The sequence below is a fragment of the Castor canadensis genome, chromosome 1 (assembly GCF_047511655.1).
Source record: "Castor canadensis chromosome 1, mCasCan1.hap1v2, whole genome shotgun sequence".
In the NCBI taxonomy this organism is placed as follows: Eukaryota; Metazoa; Chordata; class Mammalia; order Rodentia; family Castoridae; genus Castor; species Castor canadensis.
The window spans coordinates 187,876,345-187,893,220 of NC_133386.1; the positions used below are offsets into that span (position 1 = coordinate 187,876,345).

Below are 16,876 nucleotides of genomic sequence, written 5' to 3' on the forward strand. Positions count from 1 at the left end.
TTATCATTCGCTGGTAAATGGATGGAATTGGAGAACATCATTCTGAGTGAGGTTAGCCTGGCCCAAAAGACCAAAAATCGTATGATCTCCCTCATATGTGGACATTAGATCAAGGACAACACAACAAGGGGATTGGACTATGAGCACATGATAAAAGCAAGAGCACACAAGGAAGGGGTGAGGATAGGTAAGACACCTAAAAAACTAGCTAGCATTTGTTGCCCTTAACGCAGAGAAACTAAAGCAGATACCTTAAAGCAACTGAGGCCAATAGGAAAAGGGGAACAGGTACTAGAGAAAAGGTTAGATCAAAAAGAATTAACCTAGAAGGTAACACCCACACACAGGAAATCAATGTGAGTCAATGCCCTGTATAGCTATCCTTATCTCAACCAGCAAAAACCCTCGTTCCTTCCTATTATCGCTTATACTCTCTCTACAACAAAATTAGAAATAAGGGCAAAATAGTTTCTGCTGGGTATTGAGGGGAAGGGAGAGGGAGGGGGCGGAGTGGGTGGTAAGGGAGGGGGTGGGGGCAGGGGGGAGAAATGAACCAAGCCTTATATGCACATATGAATAATAAAAGAAAAATGAAAAAAACAAACAAACAAACAAACAAAAACCAAAAAGGATGACTTGCCATTGCATGAGTCAATGAAATACCTTTCAAAATTCCCATGAAATTCTTCACAGAATCAGAAAAGAAATACAAAATTCATATGGAAACAAAAAAACCCCAATCATCCAAAGCACTCTTGTGTAAAACTAGCAGTCCTGGAAGCATCATATTACCTGATTTCAAATTATACTACAGAGCCCAATATTGTAAATTGCATGGCACAGGCAGAAAAATATGTGTAGACTAATGGAAAAAAATAGAGAACCCAAAGGTATGCCCATACAGCTACATCTGATTCTTGACATTAGTTCTAAAAACATATGTTGGAAAAAATTCTGCTTATTCATCAAGTGGCAGGGGAAACTGGATATCTATATGTACAATATTAAATCTAGCTCTCTACATCTCACCCTGTAAAAAAATCAGTTTTAAATGATGAAAACTCTTAATGTAACCACAGAAACTTTGAAAATACTAGAGAAAAACTTAGTTAACATAACTCAACATAAAGGCATGGGAAATGACTTCCTGAATGGGATTTCAATAGTTTAGGAAATAAAGCAATAATTTTGAATGAGATTGCATTTACCTAAAAGCTTCTATACGGAAAAAGCAACAATTATGAATAAAGAGACAGATTAAAAAGAAAATTATCTCATTTTTTCTCTTAGGCAGAATACAGACTTAAAAACAATGTGACATAAATTTTAAAGGAAGATTGTTTAGTGGGAGAAACATCAGGTGTAAGAATGGCAAAGAAGAATGTGATGGAGGACAAACATGTTTGAAGGATATATACGTATGAAAAGAGCATAATAAAATTCACTCAAAACTGTTTTAAAATGGGGAAGGAGAAATGGGAATTAAGAAGAAGAAACAAAGAGGCAAATTCTATGAAAATGTATTATGTTCATGTGCTGAAATGTCATAATGAAATCCCATAGTACAATTATTTTACACTACAGAAAAGGAAAAAGGGGATAGTGGGGTGGACCAAGTGGTAGAGTGCTTGCTTAGCAATTTTCATGCCCTGAGTTCAACCCCAGTACTGCCAAAAAAGAATAAAGGTGAAAGAAGAAAAAAAGGGGCAGTGTGCAGATTGAGAGAAAATTCTCAATAACTGGAATAATTCCAGTTATTAATCTGACAATGAATTAATATATATATAATACATAAAGAACTCAAAATATTCAAAAAGGACAAATACTTCAATCAACAAAACAAAAGGCACACGCAAAATATGTAAAATTTCACATGCTAAGAACTACTTTGAAATGAAAATGAACTATGAAAGAGGAATGTAGAGGGTTGAGGCATGTTTTCTAAAGAAAAGAATAAAATCAGAATGCAATTACTTGCATGAAGTTTCAGGAAAGAGGGAAAACAGAAAAGTTTCATATAATTAGAGGACTAGCATTTGTTGGAAGGGGTTAGGAGGTCATGCAGTAACAACTAAGTTAGCATGGCAGATGTTAAGAGATGAGTTCATAAACACACCAAACACTGTTTTTAATGGGAAGGGGAGCAGAGAGGCAATTAAAGAAATGTGTTATTGGGAGTGAACTTGTTCATGGTATGCATCTGTGGAATTATCACAATGAAGCTTTCCTGAACTATTAACATATGTTAATTTTTTATTCATTTATTCACACGTGCATACGTTATTTGGGCCCTTTCTCCCCCCCTGGCCCCCATCCCTTCCCTTTCCCCCCCACTCCCCCTCACTTCCAAGCAGAACTTGTTCTGCCCTTTTCTCCAATTTTGTTGAAGAGCAGACATAAGCAATAATATGAAAGACAAAGCGTTTTTGTTAGTTGAGATAAGGATAGCTATAGAGAGAGATTCCTAGCATTGCTTCCATGCACAAGTGTGTTACAACCCAAGTTGATTCATCTCTACCTGAACTTTTCACTAGTTCCTGATCCCCTTCCCATATTGACCTCTATCACTTTATGGTTAATGCATTAGTTCCTCTGCAGTGAGGACATCAGACACTTTCATGTTTTTGGTTTCCTACCTATCCCCATACCTCCCACAAGTGCTCTCCCCTTGTCATGTGACCCAAGTCCAACAGCATTGCTGTATTTGCCCTAGATCTAAAGTCCGCATATGAGAGAGAACATATGATTCTTGGTCTTCTAAACATGGCTAATCTCACTCAGATTGATGTTCTCCAGTTCCATCCATTTATTTGAGAATAATAAGATTTCATTTGTCTTCATGGGTAAGTAAAACTCCATTGTGTAAAAATACCACATTTTCTTAATCTATTCATCAGTAGTGGGGCATCTTGGCTGTTTCCATAACTTGGCTATTGTGAATGGCACTGCAATAACCATGGGTGTGCAGGTGCCTCTGGAGTAACATGTGTCACATTACTTTGGGTTTATCCCCAAGAGTGGGATTGCTGGATCATATGGCAGATCTATGTTTAGATTTTTAAGTAGCCTCCATATTTTCTTTCAGAGTGGTTGCACTAGTTTGCATTCCCACCAGCAGTGTATGAGGGTTTTTTTTTTCCCCACATCCTCACCAACACATGTTGTTGGTGGTGTTTTTGATGATGGCTATTTTAACATGGGTGAGGTGGAATCTTCATGTGGTTTTGATTTCCTTTATGGCTAGAGATAGTGAGTATTTTTTCATGTGTTTTTTGGCCATTTGATTTTCTTCTTTTGAGAAAGTTCTGTTTAGTTCAGCTGCCCATTTCTTTCTTGGTTCATTGGTTTTGGGAGAGTTAAGTTTTTTAAATTCCCTGTACAGTCTGGTTATCAGTCCTTGTCTGATGCATAGCTGGCAAATATTTTCTCCCACTCTGTGGGTGGTCTTTTCAGTTTAGAGACCATTTCTTTTGTTGTGCAGAAGCTTTCTAATTTTATGAAGTCCCATTCCTCCATCCTTTGTCTTAGTTTCTGAGCTGCTTGGGTTCTATTGAGGAAGTCCTTGCCTATACCTATTGCTTCCAGAGTGTTCCCTGCTCTTTCCTGTACTAACATCAGAGTTTCAGGTCTGATATTAAGGTCCTAGATTCATTTTGAGTTGACACTAGTATGGGGTGATTGACATGAATCTAGTTTCAGTTATTATTTCATAGATGCAAGAACTGAGAAAAATACTTTTGTACAATTTGGCAATTACAAAAGTTTTGGTTCTTTCTTTTCCGTCCTGTAATGAAATGTCTTGTACTTTTGTGATTAAAAGATTCAATCTAGTATTTAAGAGCATCATTCTTTTAAATTGTCTGGCATTGGGGGCATTGAGCCTTCTAGTGGTTTCCTTTACAGATGAAGCAGTGTCCCAGAGATAACCTTTGCCTCCTGGAAAACTCCCTACTAAAGAGTCTTCCTGTTCACACAGGAACAGACACACAGGTTAGGGCTGCTTGTGAAGGAGTGGCCTACAGAACAGGATCAGTGTCACCTGGTGTTTTTCCTTTCTCCTTTCCTTTTCCAGGTCCTTATTATAAAATATGGCTGTAGCTACCTGGACCAACTGATCCAATGACTTTCCTCTCTCAGCTACCAGTTTTTGGAGTTTTCTATGAATATCTGGGGCTGAATGTATAAAGAACTCATCCTTTATGGTGATGTCCCTGACTCTATATTAGTATGCTTCTGGATCATGTCTTTTAACCATTGAAGGAAGGCTACTGCTGGCTCAAGATCCCTCTGGTGGACAGCAGCCGGCTGGGAATAACTAAAGGCCTTTACCTTAATTTTTCTTAATTCCTCTAGAATGCAATATAGAAGTTATTTCTTTCCCAATTTTTATGATCATCCTTATAGTTCCATTTGGGGTTCTTCAAGGGGACTGCCTGGTCTTCTATAGGAAACTTCCTCCACTGTCTCTGGATCTGGGCAAAGAAAACAATTTTTGTTCCCACCCAGTACCATCTGCCTCAAAACTGTCTGTTTTTCCAGGGAGGTGAGAGTCTGTTTTATTAATTAGATGATATCCTTCCATGCCATATCATACAACTGTGTTAAATGTTGGAAGGTCTGAACATGCTGATGAGGATTATTGATATAGTTCCCTCACACTTTCTGTAATTTTTTTTTTTTTTTATTGCACTAAGAGGAAAGTTCGTATGAACAAACTCAGGCCGCAATTTTCCTTCTGGTACCACCTGCGTGGGGAACATCGCTGAATGGGACCTTGAGGTGCATCCTTCCCCTGGGTATAAGGGACATGGGATCAGAGGCTTGGGATTCTTCTCATGTCACTTAGATCAGAATAGAGACTCTTCTGATTGGGTAAGGCTAATGGAGGTGGCAAGGTTTTGGTTTCAGAATAGGAAATCATCCTTCTTTGAGTAAGGCTGGGGGAGGCAGGATCCAACCCTTTTTAGGGGGCTCTGGGATTACCCTAGAGTGGACAACAACAAGAGTCTGTGAATTCAGCTTACATTCTTCCATCTCTTTAGGATAGTCTCTTAAATAAAGGAAGAGTTGGACATAGGGGACTTCTGTCCATTTTCCTTCCTTTCTATGGAATAGATCTAATTGTAAGACTGTTTTAGCTAAGGCTGTCACCTCCAGTCCAGGTTTTATTATCTTCCATCCAGTCCAGATTTGGGTCACCATTACAGGTGTAGTCCTGCCTGAATCCCTGCTTTCCTTTCCTTCTCTTATATCACTGATATCTTTGCATTCTCCAATTATCAAAGATGGCTGATTCAAAATGCACTGCCTGTGTAAAAGGTCTCAGGATGGCCCCTAAAGAAAATAGGACCAAAGGAGGGGTCACTGTAGGTCCTGGTGGTCTCAGACTATACCTCCAAGAAGTGAGGGGTGGGCATTGGATGGGAATAGGAGTCTGAGGGTGCCCTCAAAGTATTGAAGAAACTACCCAAATACAATGAGGACTATACTCTCTTTGGTCATTATTTTCTTTTTCTGGATGTCCTTCCTGCTCAGGGCTAAACAACAAGGTATGGGAAGCAAGGAGACCAATGAAAGCACAGAATCCCCACTCTGTCAGTGAGAAGGGTGCATGTCATTCAAACAAGGAATTGCAAAAGGAGTAGGGGACATTCTAAGGACATACCCAGGAAAGTAGATGGTCAAGATCACTGGGGAGTGTTTGTTCACAAATGTCTTCATGAAAGGAACCCTACCACTGTTGAGGGCAGTGTATTAGACACTCATAATGAAAAGGAAGGATAAGAAATACCAGCTGGGAGTTTGAGCCATGCTAACCTTGCCTGGGTGTATTACCTGAGGAGGTGAGCCATGAAGGAACCAGATGCTCAAAGGTTGTTCTCAGAATGGCCCCCACCCAGTTCAGCTTGGCAGATACTAACCTTTAGTCAGTGATCCTAGAGATCTCTCAATATACTGGTCAAAGCCCCTAAAGATATTACCATCTATGGGTGCAAGGTCTTTTCCACCACTGGGTAAAGAATTAAGAAGCAGGAAAAGTGAGAGCATTTAGCAAAGTTTTATTGGAGGAAAAGAAAGTGAATGGTCTTTATTGGGGAGACAGATAGTGAAAGTGAAAGTGAAGATTTCCCCCAAAAAAGGAGGAGACCCAGAAATTGGTAGTCTGATGATGTCCTTGGCGATTTCCCTCTTTTAAAATTCTCTCTTTCCTCCCCCAGATGATGTGGGATATACTCTCTATTTCAATTTGCCCAGGCTTTTGGCACCCTCTGTCCACATAATCTTTCCCTATCCCTGGTTAGATATTCCATCTCTGATCACTGCATGGAATTGCAGGGGTCTTCCCAGTCCCAGGGCATGCTGGGAAGAAGTCCTTGTGTCACTGGTGCCATGTTGGCCACGTGGAGTCTTTCATCTTTTCCTATCTACCTGTATTCCACTATCTATCCCTCAATATTGGAGTAGTGGTTGCAAAAGGTGAGGATGGGAGAAATGAGAAGTTGTTAATTAAGTAGACAGAAAATCTCAATTCTACAAAATAAGTAAATTTTAGCATTGTACAAGACATTGTGCCTATAGTCAAAAGTACTGCATTATACATTTGAACTATTAAGTGTGGAAATGTAAGATGTGCTTAAACTGATTTTCCTGAAAAGGAGTGACTCCTTACTTGGGCCCAGGAATTTACTAAAAACAGGAGAAGGTTGGCAAATTTGCCTCCATTTTGTGTCACTCTTTGATCTAACCCATCCTCTGTGCAATCACTTTGCAATCACCTTGGATTCCCGAAAGGACAGAACTGAGAACATCTTTATGACAAGGGATGACACCTCCCATCAGGAATAGTGGAGACTTGAAGGATATACCTCCACTCCAAATGAGAACAATTACCTACAATGATGAGGCTGCATCCTGGAGCAGGAGCAATCATCTCATGGGAACCAGACTGCTCCCCTCACCTGATGACAATGATAACCTCTTCTCCAGAACCCCTCTCAGAACCCTACAACGGAGGTAATAATCAACCAACCTGAACACACCTGTGACTGGGACTGTTTATGTATATCTTTTGTCACCTGCACCTGGTTCTTTTTTCTATTTTAACATGTAACACATGACTGTTGTCAGGAAGATAGCCTGAATTCTTACTCTGCCTCTTCCCATGGCATAACCCAAGCCATGTAACACATTTCTTTTCTCAACCTTCACCATGTATTTTTATTTTATATTTAGGGTTGGGTGGCCTGACATGGAATATGAAATCTCAGGAATTCAGGACTGGAGTCCAAAACTTTCATTTCAGAAATGCAAAAGAGATGGAATCATCTTAGTACATGCTACAAACTGTAGGAACATTATAAGTCTTATAATAATTCACTGCAGCCAGGACACAAAGGTCACCATTCTATGAATTCTGTACATGAAATTTCCAGAATCAGAATTGATAAATGGGAAATTGATTGATTACCAGGAATTGATAGGGGTGAGTAAGGCAGAGATTGCTTAATTTCTACTTTGTGGTGATGGGAATGCTTTAGATGATTCATTTACACAATCATAAATGTTATATTATTTTTCAGAGAGTTACAAAAAAACCTAGAGCATCTAACCAATTAAGCAATTGAAAGGCCATCAACATGAAAAACTGAATCCCTGCTATCATAGGACTAGAAAGAGGTGGTGCTTGTGTAGCATTGTAAATGTGTGGTATTTGTCCTAAATTGTTCCCTTTAAAAAGTTAATTTTAGGCATGTGGATTTAGTTCAACATTTCAATTTTAAATGCACTTAGATATAATTTTGTACATTTTTATATGTGTGTCATTTTTAGTGATGTGCCTAATTGTATATTTTATCCATATAAGTTGTATGCATTCTCTCTCTCTCTCTCTCTCTCTCTCTCTCTCTCTCTCTCTCTCTGCTTTCTATTTGTTGTTTTTGGCACTGGGGTTTGAACTGATGACTTCATGCTTGCTAGGTAGGTGCTGTACTACTTGAGCCACTCCATCAGCCATTTTTTTGTATTGGATATTTTTGAGATAAGATCTCCATAACTATTTGCCTGGGCTGGCCTTATGCCACGATCCTCCTAATATCTGCTTCCTGAGTAACCAGTCCCCAGCAATTTCTTTTCTTTTCTATTCTTTTCTTTTTTTTTTTTTGGATGGTATTGGGGTTTGAATTCATGACTTTACTCTGACAAAGCAGGTGCCTCAGGACCTTGTACTGGCTAGATAGGCACTCTATTTCTTGAGCCATTCTGCCAGTTCTGTATGCATACTTGATAATAAATTGTGTCTATTGTATTAACAAGATAATTGTGCTTTAAATTATTTTCTTGATTTGTTAGAGTTTCAATTATGGTGCATTCAAAATAGTTTTTATTTGCAAATTTTTCTAATTTTGTAAAATACATAATTAACCAAGGGAATTCTACTGAATGTTGAATATTAACAGTATTACTCTGTTTTTTTTTAATGAAAATGTACTTGCTTTCTGTAATATTACATAGAAGTTCAACAGATCTTATATATTCAAGTCAGTTATTTTTACCTGAAAAATATTTTGTAAAGTGAATCTGTTTGTATGGCTTTTCTCTTCCTATAAATCTTGTTCTGATCCAGATGAGTTTTCTCACTTGCTGGAGTTAAACACTGTTTATCATTTTTCACTCATATGCAAGTTGTTAATGATTAATTTATAGTAACTATAAATTTATGTAGAAATAAAAAATGTGCTTCAGGTATGTAAATAAAGTCATATAATACATTAGCAAATTAGTCTGCCATCTTTTTTTGCTGTTGATTTTTAATTAGGCCTATTCATGGGCTGTGGAAGAAATAACAAAAGAGGAAGAAATTGGTCCTTATGAGACATGAGTCTGAGCAATTTATCTATGGTGTTTGAAGCACAGTCATGGATTGGTTTGCTGCATGGCTCTACAAATGGAGCAGTTTGCTTTGAATTTCAACCAGGTCCTGATGACTCCATGGAAAATTGTCTGGGATTATAAAAACAGTGGTTTTCTTAGGATTAGTGATGTTTGGTCACACCAGTCTGATATAACTGAAATTATCTACTATTACAACTATGGGAGACTATACATTCTAATCCAGATAGAGATTTTTCTAAGAAATCATGTGTAGTAGTTTGAGGTGAAATTACATAAACACATGCCTTGGTGTGTTTCTGTTTATGTTTATCAATTAACATCAGCTTTTATGTATATATTATATATGCATATAAATACACGAGTATGAACATTATAAAAAATAAAAGATGATACTACTCTTTTTGCATGTAAAAATAAGAAACAAGTGGACTGCACATGATCTTTATTTTAAAGTGTTTACAATGAAGAGAATTTCACTTAAAAATTTAGATAAACATTTCCATCAAAACTTCCTGATTCTCACTTACATAAATGACTCTAAATTTTAGTCAGTGCCAAAAAATATATTTTACTGATTCACAACTTTTTCAAATGATATAAGCATTGCCTCTTTTATTTTTTATTATTAATTTTTTTTTGTGGTACTGGGGTTTCAACTCAAGGCCTCAAAATTGACAGGAAGGCACTCCACTTGAGTCATTCCACCAGTCTGTGTTTTCTCTTTTACATTTCTGTTACTGTAACTACTAATGAGGGGGTCATATGGCAATTGTAAAAGTATAAAATATTTATACTATCATGTCACTCTGCAAAACATAGCTGAAACTTGTTCTCATTTGTATGAAAAGAACAATACTGAGAATGGACACTCTTGATAGGTGACAGCCAAATGGTGAAAAGACTATTGTTTCCCTTCAGTAGCATTTTTCCTCAAAATACAGACAAAATCTTAGGAAATCAGGACCATTAGTATGATATATAACTCAGCAATGTAAGAGAAGTCAAAGAATAAAAGCTGGTTTGTATGAGTGCCAGAAAAAGAAATTCTGAGGACAACAGTGGTATGAAAAATAGATGAGTAGTTTCATTAGATTCATAAAACAAGAGGGTAACAATATATAACACGAAAATAGTAGCTTTAAAAATTCCACTAACATAGGAAACAACGAGTTGTGGCTCATAGACCCTGGCTGGCATGGTCTCTCAGTTTAGATGTATTTGAGTGGCTGCACAGAGATCATAAGCCATTGGGCCAACAGAAAGCATCTTTCCACTCAAAAATAATGGTGAGAAATATTTATGCTGAATATCTCCAGAAGTTTTCTATTGAATATTAGTTTGGTTAGTGCTTTTTTCATCATACACAAAAAAATAATTATTTTTTGCATCTTTTGGCATGTCATATGTCTTTTTTCTTTTTAAAAGTCCTTAACATGGTAAATGACTTTAGAATTTTGTATGTAAATCGAACTTTATTCCCTATCTTTTTACAATCTAAGAACATGACTTTAAAAAAAAGATAATTATTATTTTATGAAACTTTTGACTCAACTTTCCAATCACAGGTATTTATGAGTTGGGTGAATTATATTCTATATTGATATACATAATGACTAAAAAGGAAGGAAATGAAAAGGGAATCCTGTTTACATTAGCCTATTTTGCATTAGTCAAATGAAATACTTGTGTTTGGGTGTATTTTTAAAGAAAAGTGATATATTAGGGCTCATGGTATGGTCTAAGACCAAGGACTGCATTTCATTTTCATTCTAAGGCCAAGGGGATGGACTTCTTCCTGGCAGAACTCACTATGAAATACTGCATCAGATCGCAATGGAAAGAGAGCATTCATGTGCATGAACGGATCTGACTTTTATACAAGAATTATGCTTTTTATCCAGATGTGGAGGATGTGTATCCTTCCACCAACATATTTCTCTTTTGTTCTTTTGTTCTTTTTGTTTTTTTGAGACAGAAACTCATTACATAGCCCAGGTTGGCCATGAACTCAACATCCTAATGTTTCAGGTACCTGAGTGCCAAGTTTGAAAAGTAAATATCTCTAATATTTCTAATGTACATAAACACAATGTGTGCTTCCTAGATGCTTCTATTTTCAACTGATTTGAAAATATTCAGCAATTAATATGAAGTGAAAAGAAAAGAGGTCTTATTGCTACTTGGGCATCATGGTGTAGTAGAAAGCAGATATTGAGACAGAATGGCCATTATATTAGATGGCAAATCCAGAGCAAATGTGACCACTTCTGTAGATAATAGTAACATAGTGCACCTCATGAGAAGTTCTGTCTTCATTAAATATAATGTACCCTTTCTTGATTCTACTGTGAGTTTCTTAACATGCAGTGTATGAGGACAATATGTGGAGTTTTTTAAATAACTTTAGAAATACTCCTTGAAGACATACCAAGCAATTTGTTGTTATCCCAAAAACCTTTCAATACTTAATGAAATGCCTAGAGATTGCCTTTCAATTGTCAGGGATATTTTGTATTCAGCTGTAACTTTACTTATTTAGTAAGTGATTATATGAGCGAAAAATCCAACTTCTAAGTTTGTCCAAAGAGCTGGTAACAGAATCTCAGAGATATTACAAGTTTCATGTTCACTGCAGGAAAATTTGAAATCAGACAAGATGTAGTAGTGAACTAACTATCTGTTCATGAATGAATGTTTAAATAGAATGTACTGTGTAGACACATGGACTATTAATTTGCCTTGAAATGATATTGTACAATATGTGATAATATAGATTGAACTTAGAACATGATACTAAGTGGAACAAACCAGTCACAGAAGGATTTCCTTTACATGAATTATCAATATATATGAAAATTTATAAGAAATCTTATAAAAAAATTGAATGCAAAGACCTGGGAATTAGATGAAATGAGGAGTTGCTAGTAAATAGAAAGGATATCTCAGTTATGGAAAACATTAGCTAGAGATAGATGTTGCAAAACTTTGTGCTTATGGTTAACTGTAGTGGACATTTAAAACTATTAAGAATAAATATCTCATGTTAAGCACAATGAAGTAATTGAAAAATGAATGAATGAAGTAAAAATTCATGCTACAACAGGTATGAATCTTCAAAACCTTCTAATTCAAAGTAGTTAGGGGAAGATCATTTTTAACTAAGATTTCTTCTTGAAATATTTAGATTAGAGAAGTATTTAGAAATTGAAATCAGATTAGGAGGACCTGAAAGAAGTGAGTAAGGCGGGGGACTTACTTACTGTGTACTTTGTAATATGAAAAAGTTTTAGAACCAGAGAGGTGATTTCCCAACTTTGTGGCTATAACAATAATCATTCAATTGCTTGCTTTAAATTTTAATTTTAATTGTATGTGAATTTTACTTCAATAAATTATGTTTAAGTGAACTTAGATATGATTTATTTGGTTGGTTTTTGTGTGTTCCTTTTTAGATATTCCTAATTTACTAATTAGCTAATATAATTCCTATTTATTTTTGATAATAAATTATGCCTATAACATACAGTAAAATAATTTTCTTTATTTAGCTCACAACCAGGATTGCTTTAAAAAAATTTCACATTTTTGGTGTGGTCAGCATAGTTTGTGATTAGAAATGAAACAATTTTTAAAAAGAAATATAATAAATTAAGGGGAATCTACAAACCTTAAGGGCTCTGGTAAATACAAAAAAATGAAACATTTTGCTTAAATGATACACTTGATTTCAAAATAAATGCTGTGTAAGAGGATCATTTATTTATATATCCATATTAATCATTGTTTATTTATTTTGGTGGTACTGAGGTTTGAAATCACAGCTTTGCACTTGCTAGGCAGGTGCTCTACCACAAAACCCATGACTTCAGGACCTTTTTTTCTGAAGGTAGGGTCTCACTTTTTGTCCAGGCTGGCCTGGACTTTCATCTTCTCAAACAAGTGCACACCACCATCCCAGCTATTGGTTGAGAAAGGGTCTCAAAGACTTTTTGCCAGGCTGGTCTTGAACCTTGATCCTTCAGATCTCTACCTCCCAAGTAGCTAGGATTATAGGCATGAGTCATCAGCACCCAGTCTCATTATTTTTCAACATAAAAATAATATTTCTATAAACCTGCAACATGCTATATCTCCCTTCTACTCTCTATGCATCTTGGTCTTCCTCATCCTATCCAGTTTTCTGCTTTATCAGATGTAAGCTCTCTATAACACTTTTCAGAGTTATACTCAGCAACAAAATACAATATTAGTTTGCAGACATTTTAGGAAAAGATTTATATTACTTAATATTTTAGTCTACAATTTTTTTCCACTTTATTACTTCGAACTCCTCCATGCTAGTTCACTTTGTCTTATATTCTTCTATGATTTTGGTGAATACATAATTTTACTGGAAATTTGCAAATTATTTCCCAAAATACCTATTACTACCATGCTCCAATCAAGAAAGTGGAATTCTTTATTCAGTTCTCCACCATCATTTTAAAGACCCGAACCTTTACATTTGTGTCAGTTTATGAGTAAATCAGAGCGCTTGTTATAACTTTACATTTATAATTTTCTGGTCATTATTAAAGGACAGATACTAACTTTATGATTTGAATATAAAGTGCTCATCAAATGATTCTGGCTTAGAGGCTTGTTTCCCAAGATGTAGGATTGTTTTGGGGTGTTTTGGAAAGTTTAGGAGTTGGGGATAGAAGAGTGAATATGGTACAAAACATGTGTACACATGCATGTAATGCAATAATGATACCTGCTGTAACTATTCCATGAATTGGGGGAGGACGGTATAAAGGGGAACTGTGGAGAGAGTGAATTCAAGTATGATATAGTTAATGCATTGTAAGAACCTTTGTAAACGCCACGATGTATCCCCACCGAGCACAACAATAAAGGAAAAAGAAATATAAAATCATCATTTGTTGCTGTTCAGACACATAAATTTTTATAATTGCACATATCAGAGCATTTAGTATTACATAAATATAAAGAAAACTAAAGTAAAGAAAGAGTATATGAGTAAAGATTGTGTAAACATACACCTCTGTGTATGCACTTTTGTGTATTACAGGTAACATCAAATCCTATGACTATTCACATACTAGCACACATATTGTAAAACTCAAATGAGTAATACAGATTTTTCTGAATTTCAAACAATATAGGAGAATTTTACTAATGGAGTTTTTAAAAAATATGTCTGTAGAGAAGATAATTATATCTATACTTTAATATATGTACTTTCAGTATACTGCCTTAATAGTTATATAAAATTATTGCTTTCAACTTTTCAATGCAATTTTAGCAGGTTCTTTCCAAACACTTTTTGAATTGCTTCATTTACATCTCTGTTCCACAGACTGTAGATAACAGGATTCAACATAGGAATCACAAGGGTGTAAAATATCGACACTATCATGTCATGCTCCAATGCATAGTTAGAACTTGGTCTCACATACATGAAAAGAACAGTACCATGAGAGATGGACACTCCAGTGAGGAGAGAGCCACATGTAGAAAAGACTTTTCATTTCCCTTTAGCAGAGCACATCCTCAAAATAGCAGTCAGAATGAAACCATAGGATATCAGAACAATTGAAACAGTGACTATCTCAATGGAACCAGCACAATAGAAGAGGAGAAGCTGGTTTTTCTGAGTGTCAGAACAAGAAATTGCAAGGAGAGGAGGAATATCACAGAAGATGTGTCTAATTTCATTGGACCCACAGAAAGACAGGGTAAAAGTGTCCACTGTGTGTATAGTAGCATGCACAATTCCACCAACATAAGAACCGATGATGAGTGTCACATAGAGCCTAGGTGACATGCTGACTGAATAGTGAAGAGGATTGTAGATGGCTACATAGCGGTCATAAGCCATTGCAGCCAACAGAAAGCATTCTGTGGTCCCAAACATGACAGCAAGAAACATTTGTGCTGCACATCCAAGGAAAGAAATAACTTTTTTCTTTGATATAAAATCTACCAACAAATTTGGTGCGATAACAGAAGAATAGCAGGCATCTATTGAGGACAACCCACTAGGAAAATAGTACTTGGGTTTGTGGAGTCGGGAATCTCCAATGACCAGAAAAATCAGTCCTAAATTTTCCATGAGAGTGAAATAGTAAATCGCTAGAAACAGAAGGAAGAAGATGATCTGCAGCTCAGTGTTGTCTGTGAATCCCTTCATCACAAATAATGTAACTTTAGTGACATTATTCATATTGAAGCCTCATAATACACACTACAAAATAATCATAAAACGGTATTTTATATTACCTTGAAAGAATGAACAGCACTTTGGCTCTAAAGAACACTAAAGAATGTGACAGAATGTATACTGTTCGTGACACTCGCTGTTGAATCAACTGGAAAATAAGAATGATACAACACAGTGAATTGGACTATTGCTTAAATCAGCAGGCCAACTCTTTAATGTACCACTGAATGGCATGTTATTAGCTCCTTTCATTTCAAACAGCATTAAAATGCAATGAGAATGGCTTAAAAATTCCTTTGACAGCAGAATTGCAGATGTGTCAGCCATTTTGTAAAATCATTTGTTGTAATCTACACACTAGATCAGTGTAAATATTAATATTTATTATCTATGATTGCCATAAGTATTTTAGAACAAATATGTTAAAATAAGACTCCAATGATTTTAATAATAAAATGCGCTGAATTATAATGTTCTACAGAGTATTCTCAGGATTAAATTCAATATAATACATTTCAGATTATGAAATTTTACTTGCGTTAGCTTTGGAGAATAGAAAATTTCCTAATGATCTTTTAAAAAAATGTACATGAAAATTATCACAATCCCAATCTCTATGTTGCAGTAGGCTACTTTTGTTTTAAATAAATGAAATATTTTGACTAAATTTATCTTGTGATAGACGTTTAACTAGATACTGAAAGGAAAATTATACTTGTTTGACTGAGTTAAGAATAGCACTGTCCAAGAATTCAGAGTTATAGAGAGAAAAATAAGTATTTCACAATATTGTGTATTTTATAGAGTCACTGTATGAACTGTGAATGAATCTATTTCTACAAGCTCAATGTTAAGAAAAGGTATATATTGCAATAGCTTAGACTTTGTGATGCAATACTAAATTTGCAAAAGAGGAAAGAAACAATAGCCATTTATTGAGCACTTGCAACAGGAATGAAATTGTGAAAATTTTATTATTTATCTTATGACATATTTCAGTGCTAATGATTGCTAGAGTCAAGACTCAGTTCAAATTGTCTGTTACAGTGAATTGTGGTCTTTCACCATGTCTTCCTGTCCCCTATTATAATTTGGTTTCACTTTGCATGTATACTCCGTGCAACCCATCCCACAAGATTAAAACAAAATCTGAGTCTTGTGTGTTTGGAAAGCTTAAAACATTAAAAATAGAGGAATATTATGAAATATGTAGTAATATATTACTACATATTACTACTCAAACTTCTAAATTACATAGTTTGATACAAATTTTAAATAATTATTTCTTGGTTTTCTAATTATATCAAAATATAAAAGCCCAAATATTTGAATTAACCTTGTACTAATTCATTCATGGTTGTTCTTACTTTGAATGACACTAATCCATCAAGAAAATGAAATCCTACACACTCTAAAGAGCATGCTTATTTACCTCTGTAAATGTAAATTTAATGTACTCTATTTTTTCCTTTATTTCCAAGAAGTGTAAGTTTCTAACTCCTATTCTTAACTCAGGTGTTGATTAATACATGATTCACATAAGAAATAAGCAAGAACTACCATGTTTATTGGCAAATGTCTAGTACAAATAATACAGCTATCCTTACATTTTTATGTTCTATCATACAAATTGTTAATCAAATTATCTGAGATTTTTTTTTACCTTAGAATTGACATCTGCAGGTATTAGTCTTGCATATGCAATGTGAATATGGCTAACCTGGGTTGTTTATATTCATTCATTTAACTGTGATGATG

The 16,876-nt window shown here is 35.4% G+C and overlaps 1 pseudogene; it reads right to left on the reverse strand.

Moving 5' to 3' along the window:
* Nucleotides 1-14,185: 14,185 nt before the first annotated feature.
* LOC109674939 (olfactory receptor 5T7-like) lies at nt 14,186-15,121 on the reverse strand (annotated as a pseudogene).
* Between the last annotated feature and the right edge of the window lie 1,755 nt (nt 15,122-16,876).